This window comes from Canis aureus, chromosome X, assembly GCF_053574225.1.
Source record: "Canis aureus isolate CA01 chromosome X, VMU_Caureus_v.1.0, whole genome shotgun sequence".
Lineage (NCBI taxonomy): Eukaryota > Metazoa > Chordata > Mammalia > Carnivora > Canidae > Canis > Canis aureus.
The window spans coordinates 114,587,350-114,609,705 of record NC_135649.1 but is presented as its reverse complement, the minus strand read 5'-3'; the positions used below and the strand labels follow the sequence as shown (position 1 = coordinate 114,609,705).

General features: G+C 45.3%; 1 protein-coding gene across 14 annotated transcripts in view; it reads left to right on the top strand.

The window, feature by feature from the left end:
- The window catches only part of EGFL6 (EGF like domain multiple 6), a 231,127-nt gene that overhangs the window by 25,060 nt on the left and 183,711 nt on the right, over positions 1–22,356 (top strand). For all 14 annotated transcript variants that reach the window (XM_077890049.1, XM_077890047.1, XM_077890037.1 and 11 more), the window contains exon 3: positions 3,542–3,641. The gene's annotated coding sequence lies outside the window, so the exon portion shown is untranslated. The remainder of the gene's footprint in view (positions 1–3,541; positions 3,642–22,356) is intronic.

The window sequence follows — 22,356 nt, the reverse complement described above, 5'->3', positions numbered from 1 at the left end:
GTTTCCCAGACAAAGAAAAACTAAGAGTTCATGACCACTAAACCAGCCTTGTGAGAAATATATTCTTTAAAGATTTTATTTATTTGTTTGAGAGTGAGAGTGGTGTATGAGAGCGGGGAGGGGCAGAGGGAAAAGGAGAAGGAGACTCCCTGCTGAGCAGGAAGCCTGACTCGAGGCTCAATCCCAGGACCCTGAGATCATGACTTGAGCTGAAGGCAGACACTTAACTGACTGAGCCACCCAGATGTCCCAGCCCTGCAAGAAATATTAAGGAGATTCTTGGAATGGAGGAGAAAGACCAAAAGTGACAAAGACAAAAGAGGATCAGAGGAAATTCCAGAAATAATGACAAAACGAGTAATAAAATGGCAATAAATATCTATCAATAACTACTCTGAATGTAAACAGACTTAATGCTCCAATCAAAAGACATAGGGTATCAGAATGTATAATAATAATAAAAAACCAAGACCCATCTATATGCTGCCTGTAAGAAACTCATTTTAGACCTAAAGACCTACAAGACCCATCTCTATGCTGCCTACAAGAGACTCATTTTATTTTATTTTTTTATTTTAATTTTTTTTGCAAATGAATAATTCTTTTATTTCAAATAGACTGTATTTCCCAGAGGAAGTTAAGTAAAAAAAAAAATTTGGAAGAGTTAAGAATATCATGAATAATAATTGTTAAATATAGTTTTACTTGTTTTTTTATACAGGCTTTAATTTTGAACTTTATTTTATTATTTTACTTTATTTTTTTATAAATTTATTTTTTATTGGTGTTCAATTTGCCAACATACAGAATAACACCCAGTGCTCATCCCGTCAAGTGCCCCCACCTCAGTGCCCGAAGAGACTCATTTTAGACCTGCAGATTGAAAGTGAGGAAGTGGAGAAACATTTACCACACAAATGGAGGTCAAAAGAAAGCCAAAAGAAAGCCAGAGTAGCGATATTGATGTTGGACAAACTATCGTTTAAAACAAAGACTAACAAGAGACAAAGAGGGGCATTATATATTCGTAAAGGAGACAATCCAACAAGAAGATACAACAAGTGTAAATATTTATACACCCAACATGGGAGCACCCAAATATTTAAAACAATGGAACTCATTGATGATAACACAATAATAGTAGGGGACTTTAACACCCCACTCACAGCAATGGACAGACCGTCCAAGCAGAAAATCAATAAGGAAATCACGGCTTGAATGACACACTGGACCAGATGGACTTCATAGATAGATTCAGAACATTTCATCCCAACGTGGCAGAACACACATTCTTCTCAAGTGCACATGGAACATTCTCCAGAATAAAGCATAGACTGGGTGACCAACCAGGCCTCAACAAGCACAAAAAAGATTGAGGTCATACCATGCACCTTTTCTGGCCACAGTGCTGTGAACCTAGAAGTCAAACACAAGACAAAATTTGGAAAGACCATAAATCCGTGCAGGTTAAACAACACATTAGCAAACTATCAACAGGCTGGCTGGCCATACAGGAAAACTTTCAATAGGAATGATGGTTTCAGAAAATACCAATTCTGAGAATTACAGCACCATTATTTCTTACAAGCTCATATGGGGACTCTACCCACTAATGACTCCGAATTGTTTTCTTCTTCTTTTAAAAGTCTTTAAATCATTTTTAGAGCCGACAATGAAATATATTCCCAATTCCACTTAGTCGTTTCAGCACAGGAGCTCACCCTGGGGAGTCATCCAGGTTGTCCCTAGGCTGGGGAGATTCAGGACAACAGACTTTGGGTTTAGACGCCACAGCTGCTTGGATGAGTAGCCCCCAGACAATCTGGGCCAGGGTGCGACTGGAGACTGGGGGCTTCTGGCGAGTACTAAGCAGGATCTCAGACACAGTCAGCTTCTTCCTTCCTCCCTCCCTCCCTCCCTTCCAGAGAATAATACCTTAGAAAACTTTAAACTTCTTAGGAAACTAATTATAGACGAGAACGTGCAAGATGAGAAAATTTCAGCCTGCACCATTTTATATGGTAGAGAGCATAGGGAGCGAGATGGAGAAGAATCAAGTTTCAAGTCATTCAGGGGTATTTTGAAAATCTTGTTGTATAAATAATATGTTTCATAATAAACTTCTGTTTCAAAATATGTTAAATCATCAAGTAGCATTTTGTCACCAATAGACATTTATTAAGCACTTAGTATGGACCTGGCATTTGCCAGACACGATGTGTATTTATTCCAGAGAAGTAAACATGAAAATCCTTCCAGTGACCTTTATCAAATGCCATGATTCGTCACTCCACGTGAAGTCTCCACATATTCTTTATCCTGCATTTAATTTCATTCTCTGTCCTAGAAAACAGGTGTGTGGTTGGAGACAAAAACCAGAGCTTTGAGTCAGGCAAATCAGCTTGAATTCCAAATCTCACTATTAACTTGCACTAGGATGTGGCTGTAATATCTTGGGACAAAGACATTTGTCCTTTACCCCAAGATGATAATCACTCATGATACTTCCCGCCCAGCCCTCTGCTTCCTTCGCTCAGCTTCTAAGGAAATCAAAGGGAAAATAAATATATCTAACATCCAGTCACTTTCCACCACTTCTGCTGGGCCACCTTGGTCCCAGACATAGTCTTCTCGTTGGTCTGCCTACTTCTGCCCTGGTGCCCCTGCAGCCTCCTCTCCATTGTGTAGGCAGAGTGATTTTCTTAGGAAGGAAGAAAGACCACGTCATACTTCTCAAAAGGCTCGCTACCCATGTCGCTTGGAGTCAATGCTACATCTTTGGCTGTCCCTTCCTCTGGCCTTTGCACCTGCCATTCCTTCTGCCTGACAGGCTTTCCCTCCCTAGGTGGTCAAGGCTCACTCTCTCAGCTCCACTATCACATCACTGAAAAGGCCTTCACCAACCAGCTTCCCCGAGCAACCCCTCCCCACCTCCGTGGTGCTCCCTACTACACTCCGTTCTCTAAAATTGTTTCTCTGTATCACCTCTAACTCATCCAGTACATGTTATCTATTTGTTTATCATTTTTTAATGATCTTATTTATTCTTCATGAGAGACACAGAGAAAGGCAGAGACATAGGCAGGGGGAGAAGCAGGTCCCTGTGGGGAGCCCGATGTGGGACTCGATCCCGGGTCTCCAGGATTACACCCTGGGCTGAAGGTGGCACTAAACCGCTGAGCCACCTGGGCTGCCCAACAAGGAATATTTAAAAGATGAATGAGATGTTTGACATCTTTTTTTTAGTACTAAGGCTTCAAAATCTAGTGTGTATTTGCCACTTAGAGCACATCTCAATTTGGACATTTCAGGCGCTCAGTAGCTGCACAAGGCTGATGGCTACTGTTATGGACAATGTTTGCATCCCTGCCAAATTCCTATGTTGACATCCTACCCCCAGTGTGATGGCATCAGGAGGCAGTGCCTGTGAGAGGTGACTAGGATTACTTGAGGTCATGAGAGCAGAACCCTCATGAATGGTATCAGTGCCCTTAAACGAGTTACAAAAAAGCTTACTGCTGTCTGCTGTCTCCCATGTAAGGATGCAAGAAGACGGCCCAGGCTGTGAACCAGGAAACCAGCCCTCGGCGGACACCGAATCTGCCGGCGCCTTGATCTTGGACTTTCCAGCGTCCAGAACCGTGAGAAATGCATGTTTATTGCTTAAGCCTCTCAGTATTTTGTCGCGGCAGCCCCAACTAAGACAGCTACCGAATGGGACAGGGCAGATCTAGGCTTTCTCCTTAAAATGTCTCGGTGGCCCATGTTAATAATATTACTGCTGACGTATCCAGTCAACTGAAACAATTTCTGAGTGTCTACAATGTCTCGGGAGCTGTTCTAGGCCCTAGGACACAGCAGTGGGAGAAGTAGACAAACTTGGCCTTCCCGTCCAGAATTGACGTTCCGGCCTTGAACGCAGTACACAGTAGCAGGTGTATAACAAAGGAGAATAACGGCTGCCGCCATGGAGAGGGGTGACAGGGAGATCCTGGGGTGGGGTAGGGTTGCAGTCTTTCAAAGATCATTCTGGAAGGCTTCGCTGAGCCAGTGGTGCCTGAGGGAGGTGGGGGAGAAAGGCATGGGGGCGTCCAGGGAGAGGGGGCTCCAGGTGCAGGAAAGAGCAAGGGTGGAGGCTACTTTTGGAGTGTCCGGGGACGTGCAAGAAGGCCGCTGTACCCGGAGCGGGGATGCAAAGGACGGCGCAGTAGGAAATGATGTTGGGGAGGGGAACAGAGCGTCCTCACAACTTAGTAGGACTTGGCTTCCTGCCATGCCCCGAGTGAGAAAGGGAGCCTTACAAGTGTTTTTGTTTTGTTTTGTTTAAGATTGTGTTTATTTATTTAGAGAGCATGGACAGAGGGAGAGAATCTTAAGCAGCCCTGCTAAGCGTGGAGGCCAATGCAGGGCTCGATCTCAGAACCCTGAGATGAGGGGCTGAGCGGAGATCAAGGGCGGTCACTTAACCAACTGAGCCACCCGGGCGCCCCCTTGCAAGCGTTTTAAATGGACAGTTAATAAGACCTACATTTTACCAGCACATTCTGACTGAGCCCATACATTCACTGCAAGTCCTGGCATTGTTTTTCCCTAGAACGCACTGCTGAGGGGCGCCTGGGTGGCTCAGGGGTTGAGCGTCTGCCTTCAGCCCAGGGCGTGATCCCGGGGTCCCAGGATCGAGTCCCACATCGGGCTCCCTGCACGGAGCCTGCTTCTCCCTCTGCCTGTGTCTCTGCCTCTCTCTCTGTGTCTCTCATGAATAAATCAATGAAATCTTTATTTTTTTATTATTTTTTTTTTTTTATTTATGATAGTCACACACAGAGAGAGCGAGAGAGGCAGAGACATAGGCAGAGGGAGAAGCAGGCTCCATACACCGGGAGCCTGACGTGGGATTCGATCCCGGGTCTCCAGGATCGCGCCCTGGGCCAAAGGCAGGCGCTAAACCACTGCGCCACCCAGGGATCCCAATGAAATCTTTTAAAACAAACGAAAGAATGCACTGCTGAAATGTGGTTGAGCTCTTCAAAGGTGGCCCTTCCCCGGTACCTGCTCTGCAAGTCTGTCTTTGCCCGTTTGGCTGCATAGAGGGACAGAAGGAGTATACGTTCAGCTTTCAGGAAGGTCACCGTGTAGGATGAAAAAGATCAGTTTCTGGGCAATGTCTTCCATCAGGCGGACATCCCATGGAAATAAGACACACCTCCCGAGAGCGCATTCCATTTGTGAGATTAAAACATCTCCTAGCTGAAATGAGGTCTGCCTGTGAGACGTGGCGACCAGGAGACATGGCCTCTAGACCCCTGTGGCCCAGGACCAGCAGCGCCAACCCCTGCTGCAGAATCTCCGGCCCCGACCTAGGCGTGCTGGGTCACAATCTCAATTTAACAAGGTCTCCAGGTGAGTTGTGCACACGGCCAAGTTTGAAAAGTGCCCCTCTTGACCTTTCAATTCTGAGTCCTCTCTGAATTTCTCCATAATAATGATATTTTAATGGCTTAAAATAGCGATAAGCATTTACTATTTTTCATGATTATAAAGATTGACTGGACTCCATTGGGTGATTCTTCTGCTCCTCATGGGCTCGCCTGGGGCTGTGGCTCATCTGGAAGCTTGACTGGGCTGGAGCGGCCATGATGGCTCATGCCCATGGCTGGCGGCGGCCTGGGGAACATTCTGTCCCAGGTTCTGTCAGCTGAGGATACAGCCGTCCTGGGGTCAGACTGGGCTGGAACGCCCAACGTGGCTCCCTCTCACGGCGGAGAGTTGGTGCTGGCTGCCGACTGGGAGCTCAGCTGGGAATGTCACCTGGGGAGCCTCAGTCCAATGTGGAATCTCCATGTGGCTTGTCTTTCTTTCTTTTTTTTTTTTTTTTTTAATTTATTTACTCATGAGAGACACACACACACACACACAGAGAGAGGCAGAGACACAGGCAGAGGGAGAAGCAGGCTCCACACAGGGAGCCCAACGTGGGACTCGATCCCGGGTCCCCAGGATCATGCCCAGGGCTGAAGGTGGCGCTAAACCGCTGAGTCACCTGGGCTGCCTGTGGCTTATCTTTCTTAGAGCATAGCAGCTTGATTCCAAAAGGGAGCTTTCCAAGGGACGAAGCTGTAGATCTCCTCCGGCCCACCTCTGGAAGTCACTCAGTAAGACTTCGCTGCATTCTATTGGTCAAAGCAACAAGGCCAAACTAGATTCAGGGGGAGGGGAAAAGACTCCATCTCTTGATGGGAGGAGTGGCAAGGAATTTACAGCCTTCTTTAATCCGTCCCCCCATAATAACTGACGTCTCATGAGCAATCGTCATACGTTATCCAATATTATTCAATTCATCAATTTTATTTTTTTTTGAAGAGAAAGATTATTTTTTTAAAGATTTATTTATTTATCAATTCACCAATTTTAAAATGCATCTCTTTCTTTCTTTCTTTCTTTCTTTCTTTCTTTCTTTCTTTCTTCTTTCTTTCTTTCTTTCTTTCTTTCTTTCTTTCTTTCTTTCTTTCATTTTATAGGTCTACAAAATGTTGTTAAGTTAGTACAAAAAGGTCCTGTGGACCCTTACCTGGTTTTCTCCAGTGGTTAGACTGCACATAATTTTAGTATAATATTGAAACTAAGAAACTGACATTGGTACAGTATGTGGTGTGTGGTTCCATGTCATTTTAAAAGTGCACAAGTGAAAAATAAATAATATTTTAAAAATTTAAAAAGTAAATAGAAGTGCACAAGTGAGGGGCACCTGGGTGGCTCAGTGGGTTAAGGAACTGCCTTTGGCTCAGGTCATGATCCCGAGGTCCTGGAATCGAGCCCTGTGTCAGGCTCCCCGCTGAGCCTGCTCCTCCCTCTCCTCCCTGCTCCTGTTCTCTCTCACTATCTCTGTCGCTATCTCTGTGTCTTTCTCTCTCAAATAAATAAAATCTTAAAAAGTGCACAAGTGACAGTTGTCAGGTGGTTGCCATGCGAGCACTAGTGCCACATTTCATCAGCTTTTTTTTTCTTTAAAGATTTTATTTATTTACTCATGAGAGACACAGAAAGAGAGGCAGGGACACAGGCAGAGGGAGAAGCAGGCTCCCTGCAGGGACCCCGATGCGGGACTCGATCCCAGGACCCAGGGTCACAGCCTGGGCCCAAGGCAGGTGCTCCACCAGTGAGCCACCCAGGTGTCCCAACATTTCACCAGTTTAAAAAGGCATGTCCTCTCACTTTTCAGTTCTCTGAAATGAAAATGTGCCTTACAATCAAACACACCTGACAATTACAAGCATCATTTTTCATTTCCTAGTAGTATATAAAATGGTATAATAGCTTAGGTTCCACGAAATATTGTATCGGCCCACTTTCCAGATGAAGGAACTGAGGCACAGAGAGATTAAGAAATCTGCCCAAGGTCACATGGTGAGTCGGGTTGTTGATGGGAGCACAGGGTCAGAATTCAAGCCCAGGCACTCTGACCCTAGAAACAATATGCTCATTTTTACTCTCTTGGGAGGAAATTATAACGTGATTACACCTAGCATCTTATATCTTGAGCATGGCATTGGTGAGGTTTAGTGAAAAATATGTACAGGGACAAACCCCTCCTCTCTGGGTCCAGATCCTGCGTGCTTACCCCACCCTACGTTCCTCACCACAGAGCTAACATTCCTGCCTTCTGTGGGTATACCTTTCCTGATCACAAAGCTATATGAATTTGGAAGGTTAAAGGAGCAACAAGCTCAGGAGCTATTTAATGCTGAGCTTAAAGCAACAGCACGCTGCACGTCTATTGGCTGCTCTCTGAGCAACAGACTGCTACATCCGTGGAGTTCTAGTGCAAGGACACCTTTTTCCTTGGTGGGACACATCCAACCCTCCGTTTAATCAATTCTCTGTGGAGATTAGAAATTGAACGGGGAAAAATGAAATTAAGAACATGGAAAGGAGGTGATCCGTTTGAATTTCATATATGTGATGAAAATAGTGCAAATTCTGGAGACAGGTAGACCACCTATGGGTTGAAAAAAATAATTTTTTTTAAATTGTAAAGCTGTTTCAACCACATCTTACAGATGATACCCCCCCTTTTTTTGCACCACTAGAATGCAAAAGAGAGAGAGAGAGAGAGAAAGAAAGTTATTCATTGGTAGGTTGGAGCTAAATATAATGTTTACTACATAAGCCACCACCAAGAAAAGAGGAAATTAGTTTAACCAGATGGGATATATACAAAACTAATTACAGATCACAAGTTTAAACTTTGCTTCCCAGGCAGCTCTTTGAAATCCTAATCTCTAACTTGGGGCTAACAACCAAAAAACACAGCTGGCCATTTAAGAAAGCTGGGATTGGATGCCAGTTTGCCTTGTGTTCTAAATTCAACGCACAACAGGCCTACCTGCTTTAAAACCTACTCACTCTTCCTTTCATCATGCTTTCTTTGATACGAGCTATTTTGTGGGTCAAGAAAATACAGCAAAATCCAGAACAATTTAGGTCTGTTGAGAGGGTAAAGGCAATTATCTAGACCAACTGGGAAACTGTCGTTTCAACTAATCATTTCTGTATAATCGGTTAAATCTCATCCAGGCTTGTGTGGTCACAGAATACAGTGGAGGCAAGAAAGAACGGCTTTATCAACTTTGCCAAATAAAAAGGGGCCCAAAACACAGTAATTTGCTTGGAGTCAAGGTCCGGTTTGTTGAACCTGAACTAGAGAAGGTGGCAGAGAACTTGATTTTTATAAAATCAATTTTTATAAAGTAATCTTTGAAGTGACTTTTGATATCAAAAGTCAAATAGATAACATTTTATCTAACACTTAACTCAAAGCCACATCATCTCATTGAATTCCTCCTACCATAACCCCCCGAGGCAAATACCATCATTCCCATTTTACGGGTGAGAAAACTCTATCTTAGAAAGGTTAAGTAATTTGTCCAAGTCTGCACACTAATAAAAGGCAGGTCAGACTCCAAACCATTCTATCATTTGTGACTCATTATATATGCATTTCTGTTGTAAGCATATAAACATGAATTTCAAAACCTATCAGGCCCCAGTAATTTGGAGTAAGGGGCTGTGGGCCTGTATTTTATTAAGATTTCCATTTATAGTTCTAGCATTTCAGGAATTAGATTTCAGTGACATGGAAAATCTAGCCAGGAGGTAATTGGGCCCATTTTCTGCCCCAGGGTCACGGAACTGTGGTGTTTTGTAGCAGTTGCCTAGTTGGGGTTAACCACATAAAGGCGGTCCTCACCCACATAGACCTGAATTTTTTTTGTTTTTTTAATTTTAGAAAGAATAGAGTTCATTATTAAGTCCCTCAGCAGGGTCTCGGGTAGCATCCCATAATTAAACACATTAATATTCATGCAGTGAAATATATAAATATTCACCCTAAATGGGAAAAAGACTATAAATAGCTACCAGATGATTGAAGCCAAATTCTGCTAATAAATCACTAATGAAAAAGAACTTGGACTTTTCAAAGCACTTAGGTCATGGGATTGTGCATAAAGAGTTGTAGACCTATGTATTAAATACTTCTTTATCATTAGAAATCGAATTCTGAGGGATTCCAGTCACTGCTTCCAGAAAGTTCTCTCTTTTCTAAAACTATGTAGCACACTGGGCTTTCCCAGTGTGTGCAGTTCAGCTACCTGCCACCCTCTGTGAGAACATGAGAGCTCAAGATGGATGGGCTGTATGAGATCTACTTGTTATCTTTCTGAAGTTTACCCCCAATAAAACCTATTCCATCCTTATACCTTCTGGTGCCAGTGGTCATATACCCTCCACACAAAAGCAGAGAACCACTCGACTAGAAGGAACCTTCAAGTTCATCTAGTCTAATTCCAGGTCATGGCAGCTCCCAGCATGCCCCTGATGGTCCCTCCTTCCTGGTATCAACATCATATTAGAGGTCCCTCTGACTGACAGGATATAAAAAAAAGTCAAGATACGCCACTTCAGAGATTAGGTTGTAAAAGGTCTTGCAGTGGGGCACCTGGGCGGCTCAGTCCGTTATGTCTGCCTTCAGCTCAGGTCATGATCCTGGGGCCCTAGGCTTGAGCCCCAAGTCGGGCTCCTCCCTCAGTGGGAAGCCTGCTTCCCCCTCTCCCTCTGCCCCCTCCTCATGCGCGCTCTCTCTCTTTGTCTCAAATAAATTAATAAAATATTTAAAGAAAAGATATTGCAGTTTTCATCTCCCTCCCTCCTTCTCCCTGTCCCTCCCTTCCTCATCACTAGCTCTGGGGAAAGCCTGTCTTCCTAATTCTATCCCAGTGGCCATGTCATGAGAACATTTAAGCTGTCTTATGGAGGGTTCGTGTGGCGAGGAACCCAGACCTCCTGCCAACAGTGGTGTGAGTGCGCCGTCTTGGAAGCACATCCTCCAGCCACAGTCGAGTCTTCAGATGATTGCCGCCCTGGGTGACATCTTGGCTGCAGCTTGATGAGAGGCCCTGAACTGGAACCATTCATCTAAGCTGCTTCCAATTCCTGATCCGTGGGAACTCTGAGCTAATGAATGTTTTTTGTTTTAAGCCACTAAATTCTGACAGTATTTTGTTATGCAACAATACGTAACTAACACATTCCCCCATTTGACAGAAGAAGAGGTTGAGCCCTAGAGACATGAGTAGAAGCTCCAGGACTCCCCTAGTCCCGTGACTCCAAGGGCCACCCTAGCTCATTCTGCTTACGTGGAATGGGCAGGATGACTCTAATTTTTCATGATCTTGGGTGCTATTTCCCAGAATCTTCTGTTTTCTCACAAAGAAACTAGAAGCCCCTGGAAAATCTGGCCAATCACTCAGTTGTGAAAAGGAAAGTTTGGCACAGATGTCCTGGTTCTGGAGGGAGCCTGCCCACTTGCTGAATTTCCCAAAATAACCTGCTTTTGTGGGTTTGTTTTTTTCAGGAGAGAATTTTTGTTTTTTCCTGTAAGGATGAAGCTTTCTAGAATGCGGTTGTTAAGTCAGGGAAAATGAGAAAGTATCCAGCCCCTTTCCTGTCCTTGGTGTCAAAGAGCACCTTCTTAATAAACTGTCCACCGTCTCACAGGTTTTAGGTCCGTGTTGGCTCTGGCCTGGCCTGTGAGCCGGCGGCAGACAATAGAAGTGCAGCTGGCCCCCTGGTCATGTTACTGGATGAGTGATTGCACTCCCTGCTCTGATGCCGAGTATCCTCCCACCAGCTGCAGTTTACATACAGGACGTGCTTCCTGTCTGAAGCCCCTGTCTGCCTCTCATATCGCCATAAGCCATATGCTTGTGTGTTTTAAGTGCAGATGGAGACATTAGTCACGTAATGCATCATATGGGAAAATTCAGAGGCTGGCTATTTTATTTCAATACAAGAATTAATTTCTACCGTCGGTAACTCGTAGAAAAACCGAGAAATGTCAGTCGGAATTGTAGGTGGAATATCTACCCCTGCTTAATTTTACTAGGTTCTTTCTCTTAAGGTTACAATGTGGCATGACATGTGCAGAAATTCTAGAGCGACACATAAGCCCAGTGTGGTAGATTTATGGCAGTGAAGGCCCCACCTCTTCACCCCTTCATGCATCCTCACTCTCTGGCCTGTGACTTCGCAGTGTTTTCCTTAACAGGCAGTACCTATCCCCCATCCCTTGAATCTAGGCTGGCCTTGTCACTTGCTTTGTTCCAATAGAATGTGATAGAAGTGACTGGCAGTTCTAAGCCTTGACCTCAAGAGGTCTTAGAGCTTCCCTTTTCCTTTCTTAAAAGCTTGCATCTATCACGTGAATGTGTCCGGACTAGCCAGCGATCGGCCAGCCAGCCAACTCCCAGACATATGAGAAAGCCCAGCCAAGAGCAGCAGAGCTAGCATCTTGACCCCCATCTGACCACAAATGCATGCATAAGCTCAGCAAAAATAAAGAACCACCCAGTCATCCTGTAGACTCATGAGCAATAAATGGTCGGTTTTTAAGCCACTGAGTTTTGGGATATTTTGTTATGCAGTATTATTTGTGGTAATAGATACCTGGTATGCAAAGGCCAGGGGTGTTTTGGTATTGTGTGGATGCTCAGACCCCAGGCCAGAGGCAGGCGATGAGAGGTTTCCAGGGAGTGAGCTCTGCATGTCCCGTCTCCGGGTTATGAGCCTGACTGATGGTCTGAGGTCCCAGTAAGAGACAGGGCCATAGGTACTACCCAGCAGTGTGCACACTTCCAAGTCACTGTCCTGTTTGCAGCACAGGGGTTGAGTGTCCGTCTTCCAGAGTCCAGTCCCAGTGATTCAACATTTCTAGGGTAAAGACCTCCTACCCTCAGCTAGGGGTCTAACTGCATCTTATAGAGATGTTTAACAAAGCCACCAACTTTCAGCTACATCTGCCTTCTGTTTCCAGAGGTACCTGGTTCTACCAGTTACTGAACATTTGTGGAAGAGGGGGAGTTCTTGTTTTGTTTGTTTTTAAAGATTTTATTTATTTATTCATAAGAGACACACAGAGAAAGACAGAGACTCAGGCAGAGGGAGAAGCAGGCTCCCTGCGGGGGCCCGATGCGGGACTCAATCCTGGGACCCCGGGATCACGACCTGAGCCCAAGGCAGACGCTCAACCACTGAGCCAGAGCCACCCAGGCATCCCTTGTTTTTTTGTTTTTAAGATTTTATCTATTTATTTGACATAAAGGAGGAGAGAGAGAGCGAGCCCCGGGATCATGACCTGAGCCCAAGGCAGATGCTCAACCACTGAGCCAGAGCCACCCAGGCATCCCTTGTTTTTTCGGTTTTTGTTTTTAAGATTTTTATCTACTTATTTGACATAAAGGAGGAGAGAGAGAGAGAGAGAGAGCGAGCGAGCACAAGCAGGCAGAGAAGAAGGCAGAGAGAGGGAGAAGCAGACTCCGCGCTGAGCAGGGAGCCCAATGAGAGACTCCATCCCAGGACCCCAGGATTGTGACCTGAGCCAATGGCAGACGCTCAACTGCTGAGCCACCCAGGTGCCCCAGGAGTTCTTGTTTTGACTTGGGTTGGTTTTCAGCTTTCCCTACCTCCAGCTTAGGGCTCCCTGGTCAGATGAGGCAAAAACCTTAAGACAGAGCAAACTCTCAGGCTTCCTTCCTGGAAAGGACTGGGCATCTGTGCAAGGCAAGGGATGGGTGAAGCTGGGCCCTGGTGTCTCGAGTTCATGAGCAAGAATGACCCAGGGCAAAAAGAGGATTGATTAAAACAATGTAAGGGGAAATAGCAATGGAAGAGATCCTAAGAGTCTTTAGATTAGCTTCAGCAGCATCTTTAGTGACTAGCGAGAAAAAAATACTAAATTGAAACTTATGGGCAGCCCCAGTGGCCCAGCGGTTTAGCGCCGCCTGCAGCCCAGGGCGTGATCCTGGAGACCCTGGATCGAGTCCCACGTTGGACTCTGCATGGAGCCTGCTTCTCTCTCTGCCTGTGTCTCTGCCTCTCTCTCTCTCTGTATTTCTATGAATAAATAAATAAAATCTTTAAAAAAAATAAAAATAAATTGAAACTTATAAACGAGGACCTGCTTTGATGAAATCTCTCAACCGTTTATAGCTCCTGTCTTCCTAACTCTATCCCAGTGGCCTACAATTCACTTATACCCTGAAACTATCGATGTGTATTTCAGTCTGAGTTTTTCCAAAAGTTGTTTTCATATCTTTGGTCAAGGTTAGATTCCATGTGGGAGCTATTATATGCTTAATATTTTTGTAAGTATTGTCTGTGCTTTTCTGAGTTTTTCTTCAAAATTATTTCCTGGGTACTTTCCCCAAAATCAACAAAAGAAACAAAAAACAAGAATAAATGGTCATGGTCACTGCAAAATACAAACAATTCCATAACTCCCTTCCTCTCATCATTCTTCCCCCATACTTGTTTTTCCCTTAGATCTGGTTCTTCAAAGAATCATTTTTTAAAAGATTTTATTTATTTATTCATGAGAGACACACAGGGAGAGGAAGAGACATAGGCAGAGGGAGAAGCAGGCTCCATGCAGGGAGCCTGATGCAGGACTCGATCTCAGGACCCAGGATCGTGACCTGAGGCAAAGGCAGACGCTCAACCACTGAGCCAACCAGGTGCCCCTGTCCTTGTAAATCCTAACCTTATTTTGGAATGTAGACTACTGCACCATGTATTTAGTACTTTTTTTTGTTGAGGTAGAATTGATATACATTATATTAGTTTCAGATGTACAACGTAATGATTGATATTTGTAAACATTGCAGAATGATTACCACAGTAAGTCTGTTAACATCTATCACCACATGTTGTGATGAGAACCTTTAAGATCTACGCTCTTAACGACATTAAAATACGTAATACAGTATTATTAACTACAGTCACCGTGAAATTATGTCTGCACAGTACACCCCCATGGCTTCATTATTTCGTAATCGGAGGTTTGTAACTTTTGGCCACCTTCAGCCAGTTTGCCCACCTCCTAACCGCCACCTCTCACCACCAGCAGTCCGTTGTCTGTATCTATGAACCCGGTTTTAGACTCCACATATGAGTGAGATCATATGGTATTCATCTTCCTTTCTGACTTATTTCACTTAGCATAATATCCTTTAGGTCCATCTGTATCATCACAAATGACAAGATTTCATTGTTTATGGCTGAATAATATTCCATCCTATCTATGTATCGTATTTTCTTTGTACATCTGTCAGTGAACACTTAGGGTATAACCATATCTTGGCTACTGTAAATAATGCTTCAGTGGACATGGGGCTGCATATATCTTTTTGAGTTCGTGTTTTCCTTTTCTTTGGATAAGTACCCAGAAGTGGGATCGCTGGACATATGGTAATTTTATTTTTACTTTTTTGAGGAACCTCCATACTGTTTTCCACAGTGGCTGCATCAATTTACATTCCCATCAACAGGGCACGAGGGCTTCTTTTTCTCCACATCCTCGCCAATACTTGTTGTTTCTTGTGCTGTTGATTTTAGTCATTCTGACAGGTGTGAGGTGGTATCTCATTGTGGTTTTGCTTCGCATTTCCCTGATGATGAGTATCTTTGCATGTGCCTATTGGCCGTCTAAGTCTTCTTTGAAAAGAGTGTCTATTTGGATCCTCTGCCCATTTTTTTTTTTGCCCATTTTTTAATCAGACTGTTTTTTTGCTAGTGGGTGAGATACTTGGTACTTTTATTAAAGATGAGTGGTGGGGTTTTTAAAACTTTTTAAAAAGATTTTATTTATTTATTCATGAGAGACACATAGAGAGGCAGAGACACAGGCAGAGGGAGAAGCAGGCTCTATGCAGGGAGCCTGATGTGGGACTCGATCTTGGAACTCCAGGATCACGCCCTGGGCCGAAGGATAGCGCTCAACCGCTGAGCCACCCAGGTGTCCCGAGTGGTGGTTTGATAAAGGTTTTCAAGATGAAGGATGACTCTAATGCTGATGCTGTATTTACTCCCTGCTTTGATTTGGAAAGGATTCTCTATGGATCCTTAGCTCTCCTAAGACAAAATCAATATAAAACTTAAAACTCAGGGCCTGAGAAAATGCACACGGACAAAAACCAGGGGAAAAATAGAAAAAAAAAATGCAGGCTCTGTTCCAGAGATGAGCCAAAAATTTGGCTCCAAGCTTTCTGATAGCCCACTCAAAAAGGGAAAATATAGTCAAGTGTGTGATTCTTGTGGTCTAGGAAATAAAGCCTGCCAGTAATTCTGAGGAAGTAAAACTTTTCCTAGCACATAGAACTAAAAGAACATTCCCAGACAGGTCTTCACATGGGGCACGTGGCCTCTAAAATAAACATGGTTGCTGGTGTACTAGAGGTGTTTACTCAAAAATCCCTCTGTAATGAAGCTGAGAGGGGTGAATATCAGTGCACTTTCTGGCAAAAGCAATTTTTCAAGGGAGTCTGTTACAGTGTGACCTAAGCGTTCAGCTCTCCAGTGGCCTACCAAGAATGAATGAGTGTCTGGAGATGAATAGCCAGTTCATCCTTAAAATAAACTTCCAGTAACATCATTTCTCTCAACAGAGCTTTGACTTTTCCTCGTCATGCTTTTGAGCAGGGAATATCAGTAGACGGTCCCACGAAGGCTAAATAAAAGAGATTGAGCTTAATTTGCAATGTGAGGCTTTCAGGTTTGTTATAAAAGAATGTCCTGACAGCGGGAATTAGCGTTTCCAGTGGATTCCTGTGAGAATAGATTCTTTTAAATATAGTTTTGTCTTGTTCATCTTAAAGGCTGGAAAAATCTGCATAAGGCTTTTCCCAACCCTATGAGATGGGGACTGTGATGATTCATTTCCATTATGCTAGAAACAGAAGACTGTTTCACGCTGATCCCTGACTCCTGAGCTGGGCCAAGCAGGGGTAAGGAAGGAAACTTTAGAAAATGGGGCTCCCGGCCAACCTAGAGATAAATTTCATTTGGGGGCATGGCTCAAATCCACAAGGCCAGAATCAAACTTGCAACCGTCTGTTTGAGGCTTTGTGGGAACCAAGAATTCTAGGGCCCAGGGAGATGGGAGAACATCCTGGGAATAGACTCTCACTGCATCTTTTTCCGTTCCATGATGGAAGGCTCCCTAGGGCCTCCTTTCCTCAGGATTTTAGGGCTGGGGAGGAGCTTAATAGGCACCTTTAGAGCTCAAACTTGGACATACTGTGGCCCTTTCCCACAGAAGAGATGACCCCGAAGCAAGATCCTTGGACATCTCGTTATGTGCTTCCTGAGATAAAATTACCCAAAACAAATGTAATAGATCTCTCTGATGACCACATTCATTTTGCCAAGTATTTCCAACCTCAGGAAAACCAAATTGCATATTACGCCAGTGATTCCAGCTGGTTAAACGGAGATCATCCATCACCCAGTTTCTCTCAACTAGAAACAATCTGTAGGAGACTGAACTACCATCTAGTCAAGGAAACCTTCAAAATTGGAGGCAGGATGTGACAATTGTGGATATGTGTCTGCAATCAGTGCCGGCAGGTTGCCCAATTCTTGGTAGAGTAACTCGCTGAAAATGTTCTCCTTATATGCCCAGCCCTACACGTTCATCCATAAAAGGAATATCTTTGAGGTGAACATACTAATTGTCTTGGGTAAAGCGCCCCCCAAAATAAAGCCTGAGATAGGATCCTTGGGCATCTAACTTATCGGGGGCTGTTTGCAGGAGAAATCTGTGAGTGAGTAAGGAAAGAAGGATTGGGAAGAAAGCAAGAGTGTGGCTTCGGGAGAAGTCTAGCTTCCCTCAGCCTAGTCCCACAGGGAGCTCTGGAGCATGAACAGCAAAGCAGAGTCCATCCCATCTTGAGACAAGGGGGCTTTGATAACCTATAGCAATCAGTCATTGGCTCCCAGCCACCCTGCAAGGGGTTGGCAGCGGGGAGTGGGGAAGGGGACCCCAAGCATCTCCAGTTGAGGCAGCTCCAAATGCCCAAGAGCATCCTCAAGGGAAGATGTCAGATGTGAGCTTTTAGCTGCAGCCCTTATAGCAGATTAGCAAAAGCGATCCCAAGGCATGAGACGAGATACCAACAGCGGCTACTAGAGCAGGGCTTCTCAAACTTGAGTGATCCTCTGGAGCGCTTGTTAAACACAGATTGCTATACCTCACCCCCAGAGTTTCTGATTCAGGGAGGCTGGAAGGGGGCCCCCGAATTCACATTTCCCAGGTGCTGCTGCTGCTGGTGGTCCAGGGACTATCCTTTCAGAACCCCTGCGCATAGTGAACATTTTAATTAATTAATTAATTTATTTATTTTTAAAGATTTTATTTATTTATTCATGAGAGACACACAGAGAGAGAGAGAGAGAGGCAGAGACACAGGCCGAGGGAGAAGCAGGCTCCATGCAGGAGCCTGACCTGGGACTCGATCCCGGGTCTCCAGGATCACGCCCTGGGCTGCAGGCGGTGCTAAACCGCTGTGCCACCAGGGCTGCCCCATGTGCCTATATTCTTAAACTTGTTTTAGAAAATATGACTTATTAAATATCTATAAAATATAAATTATAGACTATATGTATTGTTTTCTGTTTAATATATATTATATAAATATATAAAATTATTTTTTTCTTTCACATGGGAAGCCATGGGAGGAATAATACCATTTCTAGAGAATGGGGAATCTATCATGAGGAGAAGCCATTATCTCATTCCCCAATTCATTTTTTTTAAAGACTTTATTTATTCATGATAGACATAGAGAGAGAGAGAGGCAGAGACACAGGCAGAGGGAGATGCAGGCTCCATGCTGGGAGCCTGACGCGGGACTCGATCCCGGGCCTCTGGGATTATGCCCTGAGCCTAAGGCAGATGCTCAACTGCTGAACCACCCACGCGTCCCCATACCGAACATTAAAAAAAAAAAAAATCAACCCCCTTTGGAAAGCTAGGTCATGGATATCTTCACTTTCTGGGCATTTACACATCAATGCACTTACAAAGGTTAAATAAAGTGAGGGGTTGGCTCATCAAAAATGTAGACAGACTGATTTTTATCAGGCCACTGACTCAGCTAAAAATTGCTTTCTCTCATCCATCACCAATCCCAACTCCCATGAGAGAATTTCAGCAAAGAATCGAAGGACAGTATCATTGCATCTAGAGACAAACCTCTCAGCAGTTCAGTGATGGGGTGGATGGAGGCCGGATGAGGGGTTAGGAAGCCTGAGCTCCACACCTGCTCCCCCACAAGTGACCGTGGGATCCCTGGCAAGTAGTCACAACCGGCTATGCTTCAGTTCCCTCGGATATGACGTAGAGACCTTAAAGGTCATGGCCAGCCCAGAGCTCTTCTGCCGGTTGCACCAGTATTTACCTCTGGGACCCCAGGCAAGCTCATTGGGTCGTAGGTCTTGGTTTCTGGATGCTGCGATGGGTGCTGTGTACTCAGTTCTCTCCCGAGCGCTGCCGCCCAGCCTTCTTTGAGCATTCTCCCCAGATGCATGCCAGACTCTTTGTCCACAGCTGAAAATGGTCAGAGGAAAGCAGCAACCCCTGAAAACACTTGCTTGAGTTTCCTTTGTTCCAAAAAGAGGAAGCAAAAAGGGTCACTGCTCTCGAGATGGACTGTCTCTGTCGCTTGATACATCACAGTTCGTGGAATCTTGCGAATTGAGAGCGTTAATGGCCAGGCCAAAGCTGACTCGGGGGCCTGGAAGATCACAAGGCTGGGGCACCCTCTAGAAGCTCTGAGGCTTGACTTTAATTCTCTGGGAACTCCACGTGGCGATCCGTAACGGTGTCTTCAGAGCGGTGTGGTCCATTGTATGAAAGCATCCTTGGGAATCCCTAATGCGTGGGTTAGGAGCGCAGTGGGCCACGTCACATGAATGGAGACACTGCTGTTTAAAAATTAATAAACTTGGTGATTCAGAAAGAGCACCGTGGTGCTGACCTTCAGGGTCCTCATGAAACAGAGACCACTATGCTTCCCGCCCCTTTGATGAAGGAAAGTCACACCGTGCGCCTGGAATGCAGAATTTCTCTTTGTTCAGCCGTTCAGTTGGATACAGATAATGACAATAAATATCTATCACGTGCTCTGTAAAAACAGCTATGTGAGAAGTGCAACAAAGAAAAAAGCAGGGTAAGGAGGGCAGGTGGTGCTGGGGCAGGTTTAGGGAGTCGGGAGGGGGGAGACGGGGAGGAGGAGGGGGATGTGGGGAGGAAGTGCATCCTGACACAGGGGCATCCGGCAGGCTCTGACACGCAGGGAACCTTGAGCAGAGCCTGAAGGGAGTGAGGGGTGAGCTCCATGGCTCTGCGGAGGGAGAGTGTTCCAGGCAGAGAGGGCAGCAGCACAAGGCCAGGCCGGAGTGCTGAAGAAACAGCGGGAAGCTCAAGGATGCTAGAGCACAGTGAGCCAGGGGAAGGGGCCACGAGCACAGGAGGGACGTGAGCTGACGTGAGCTCCTTTTGAAAGGATCCCTCTGGCTCCATGTGGAGAAGAAGGGAGACAGGGAGCTCAGTGAGGAGATAGTTAAGATGTGGCTTAGTAGTTGTTACCCCTGGAGGAGAGGTGTCCAACTCCCCGGATATCCATAGTTTAAAGGCCGAACAAGCAGAAGTTGCTAATGATCTGGGAATAGGACGTGAGACAAAGAAAAGGGGCAAGGATGAATGCGGTGCTTTCAGTGTGAGCCACCGGAAGAATAAAACCACTGACATGTAGAAAACCGAGGGGACCAAGCATGTGAAGGGTGGGATAGAGAACAAAGGTTTGATCTAGAATGTTCTAAGTCTGACATGCCTAGTAGACACCCACGGGGAGAGGTCATGTAGGCAGTTGGAGTCAGAGCCCAGAAGGGAGGTGTGAGCTGGAGACGCGATATTAGGTGGTGTCAACTGCATTCTTTCTAAACAACCATGTATTCTAAGCCTCAGTGGTAAATGATATATTGCAGCCAAGAAGCTCTAGGTGCGTAACAGTAGGTTTCTCCAACACAAGGCATTTTATAAACAAGTAAAACATAAAACCATAATGATTCTAAACAATGTGTGTCTTCAGATGAAACCTGCAGGTTCAGTTTTGCAGCCAGGACAAGCATACTCCACCAATATTTTGAGGGTCACCTTATGCAGCTGGACAGCCAGACCGAGGAGTAATGAGCCCTTCTCTGTCCATAGCTCCATGCCCTGGGGGAGAAAGGATCGGTGAAGTTGGGCTTCATCAAGATGGAGAACTATTGTACATCAAAGGACATTGTAAAGAAAGTGAAAAGACAACCCACAGAACAGAAGAAAATATTTGCGGATCCCATACCTGATAAGGGGGCAGTGTCCAGATTATACAAAGGACCCTTACCATCCAACAGAAGAAGACAGACATCCCAATTTTTAACATGTTAGTCATGAGGGAATTGCACGTCAAAGCCTCAGTGAGCTACCACTCCAAACAAATGACGATGGCTCTACTCAAAAGAGTCGAAAATAACAAGTGCCAGGTAAGGATGCCCAGAAATGGGGAGCGTTGCACGTTACTGGCGGGAATGGAAACTAGTGCAGCCACTGTGGAGGGCAGACGGGCAGCTCCTCAAAAAACATAGGGACACCTGGGTGGTTCAGTGGTCGAGCGGCTGCCTGCGGTTCAGGTCGTGATCCTGGGGGTCCCGGGATCGAGTCCCCCATGGGGCTCCCCACGGGGAGCCTGCTTCTCCCTCTGCCTGTGTCTCTGCCTCTCGGTGTCTCTCATGAATAAATACATAAATAAAAATCTTTTAAAAAAGAAAAAGAAGCAAGTGTCTTTGGCAGACCCTGCCTTTGCAGCAGGAAGAGATCGTCCCTAAGTTTTCATAAATAAGCCCTGGGTATCTCTGATACAGGCTCGGAGTCAAGGCCGCAGCCGGCCTGCTGCCGGAAGAGCCAACACTTTCCCAAAATGCGAGCCTCAAAACAAGGTTGTTCCCCTGATTTACATCCGTGGGGTTGGTATATTCCATTGCTCACTAAGGTCGAAGTGTTTTGAAAATAAAGTGTAACCAGCTAAACAGAATAGCCCTGATTCCTTGTTTACCAAAGAGAAAAATGAGAGACAGAAAGGCAGGATGGAGCAAACTGTGCCTTTGAGAGCACAGACTGTTCGGGGAGGGACACGCTGCTATTTTGGATCTTGTGTGGGTGTGAGGGTAACAGGCCTCTGGAAACAGCTGTTTAACAACAGAATGTGAGAAGTCTCCTGGGACTCCAAGGCCCGCCCTCTCCAGTGAGCCCAGAGAAAGTTCACCAGAGCCAGGAGAGTTCAATGCATTAAAAAATAATAATAATAATAAAAATTTAAAAAAAATGGAAATGGGGATTCAACACTGGAGTCTGACCGAGCTGCAGTGTTCAGCGGGGCTTTGCTCCCTCTGTTCAAAAGAACAACTCCAGGAAACTGAAAAGCCAAACCAGAAACAGACATAGTGTACTTTCCGGAAGAATAACTACCCTGAAAGCCGCTTCTGCAGGGATCCAGCCTCCCTCTGGGGCGGATTCGGGGGGGCGGGGGCGCAAAGGGGGTGCTGACGATCTGCCCGCTTTGGGAAGGAAACAGGCTTGGGTGGAGGGACAGTGGACCCTTGTGCAAACTTGTGTTTCCGGATCCAGCATTAAATGCAAACTCTTTGATGTGATCAAGAATAGAAGATGGCTCGATGATGGAACTTACTCTCCTTTTTGTTTTAATGAATCACGATATCCACCTTTCAGAGCTGGTCCCCCGGGCACCCGAAATGAAAACCAACCCATTCGCACCCAGCTACAAAGAACACACTCTAAATGAGGACCCAAATGGTGGTGCGTTAAGAGCTGGGTAACCGGTTGATCCACTTCCTTTGGCTTTTCCTGTAGAGCCAAGGTGTCTTAATCATAGGGAGAGTAACGACGAAGTCTTGTCTGTTTAA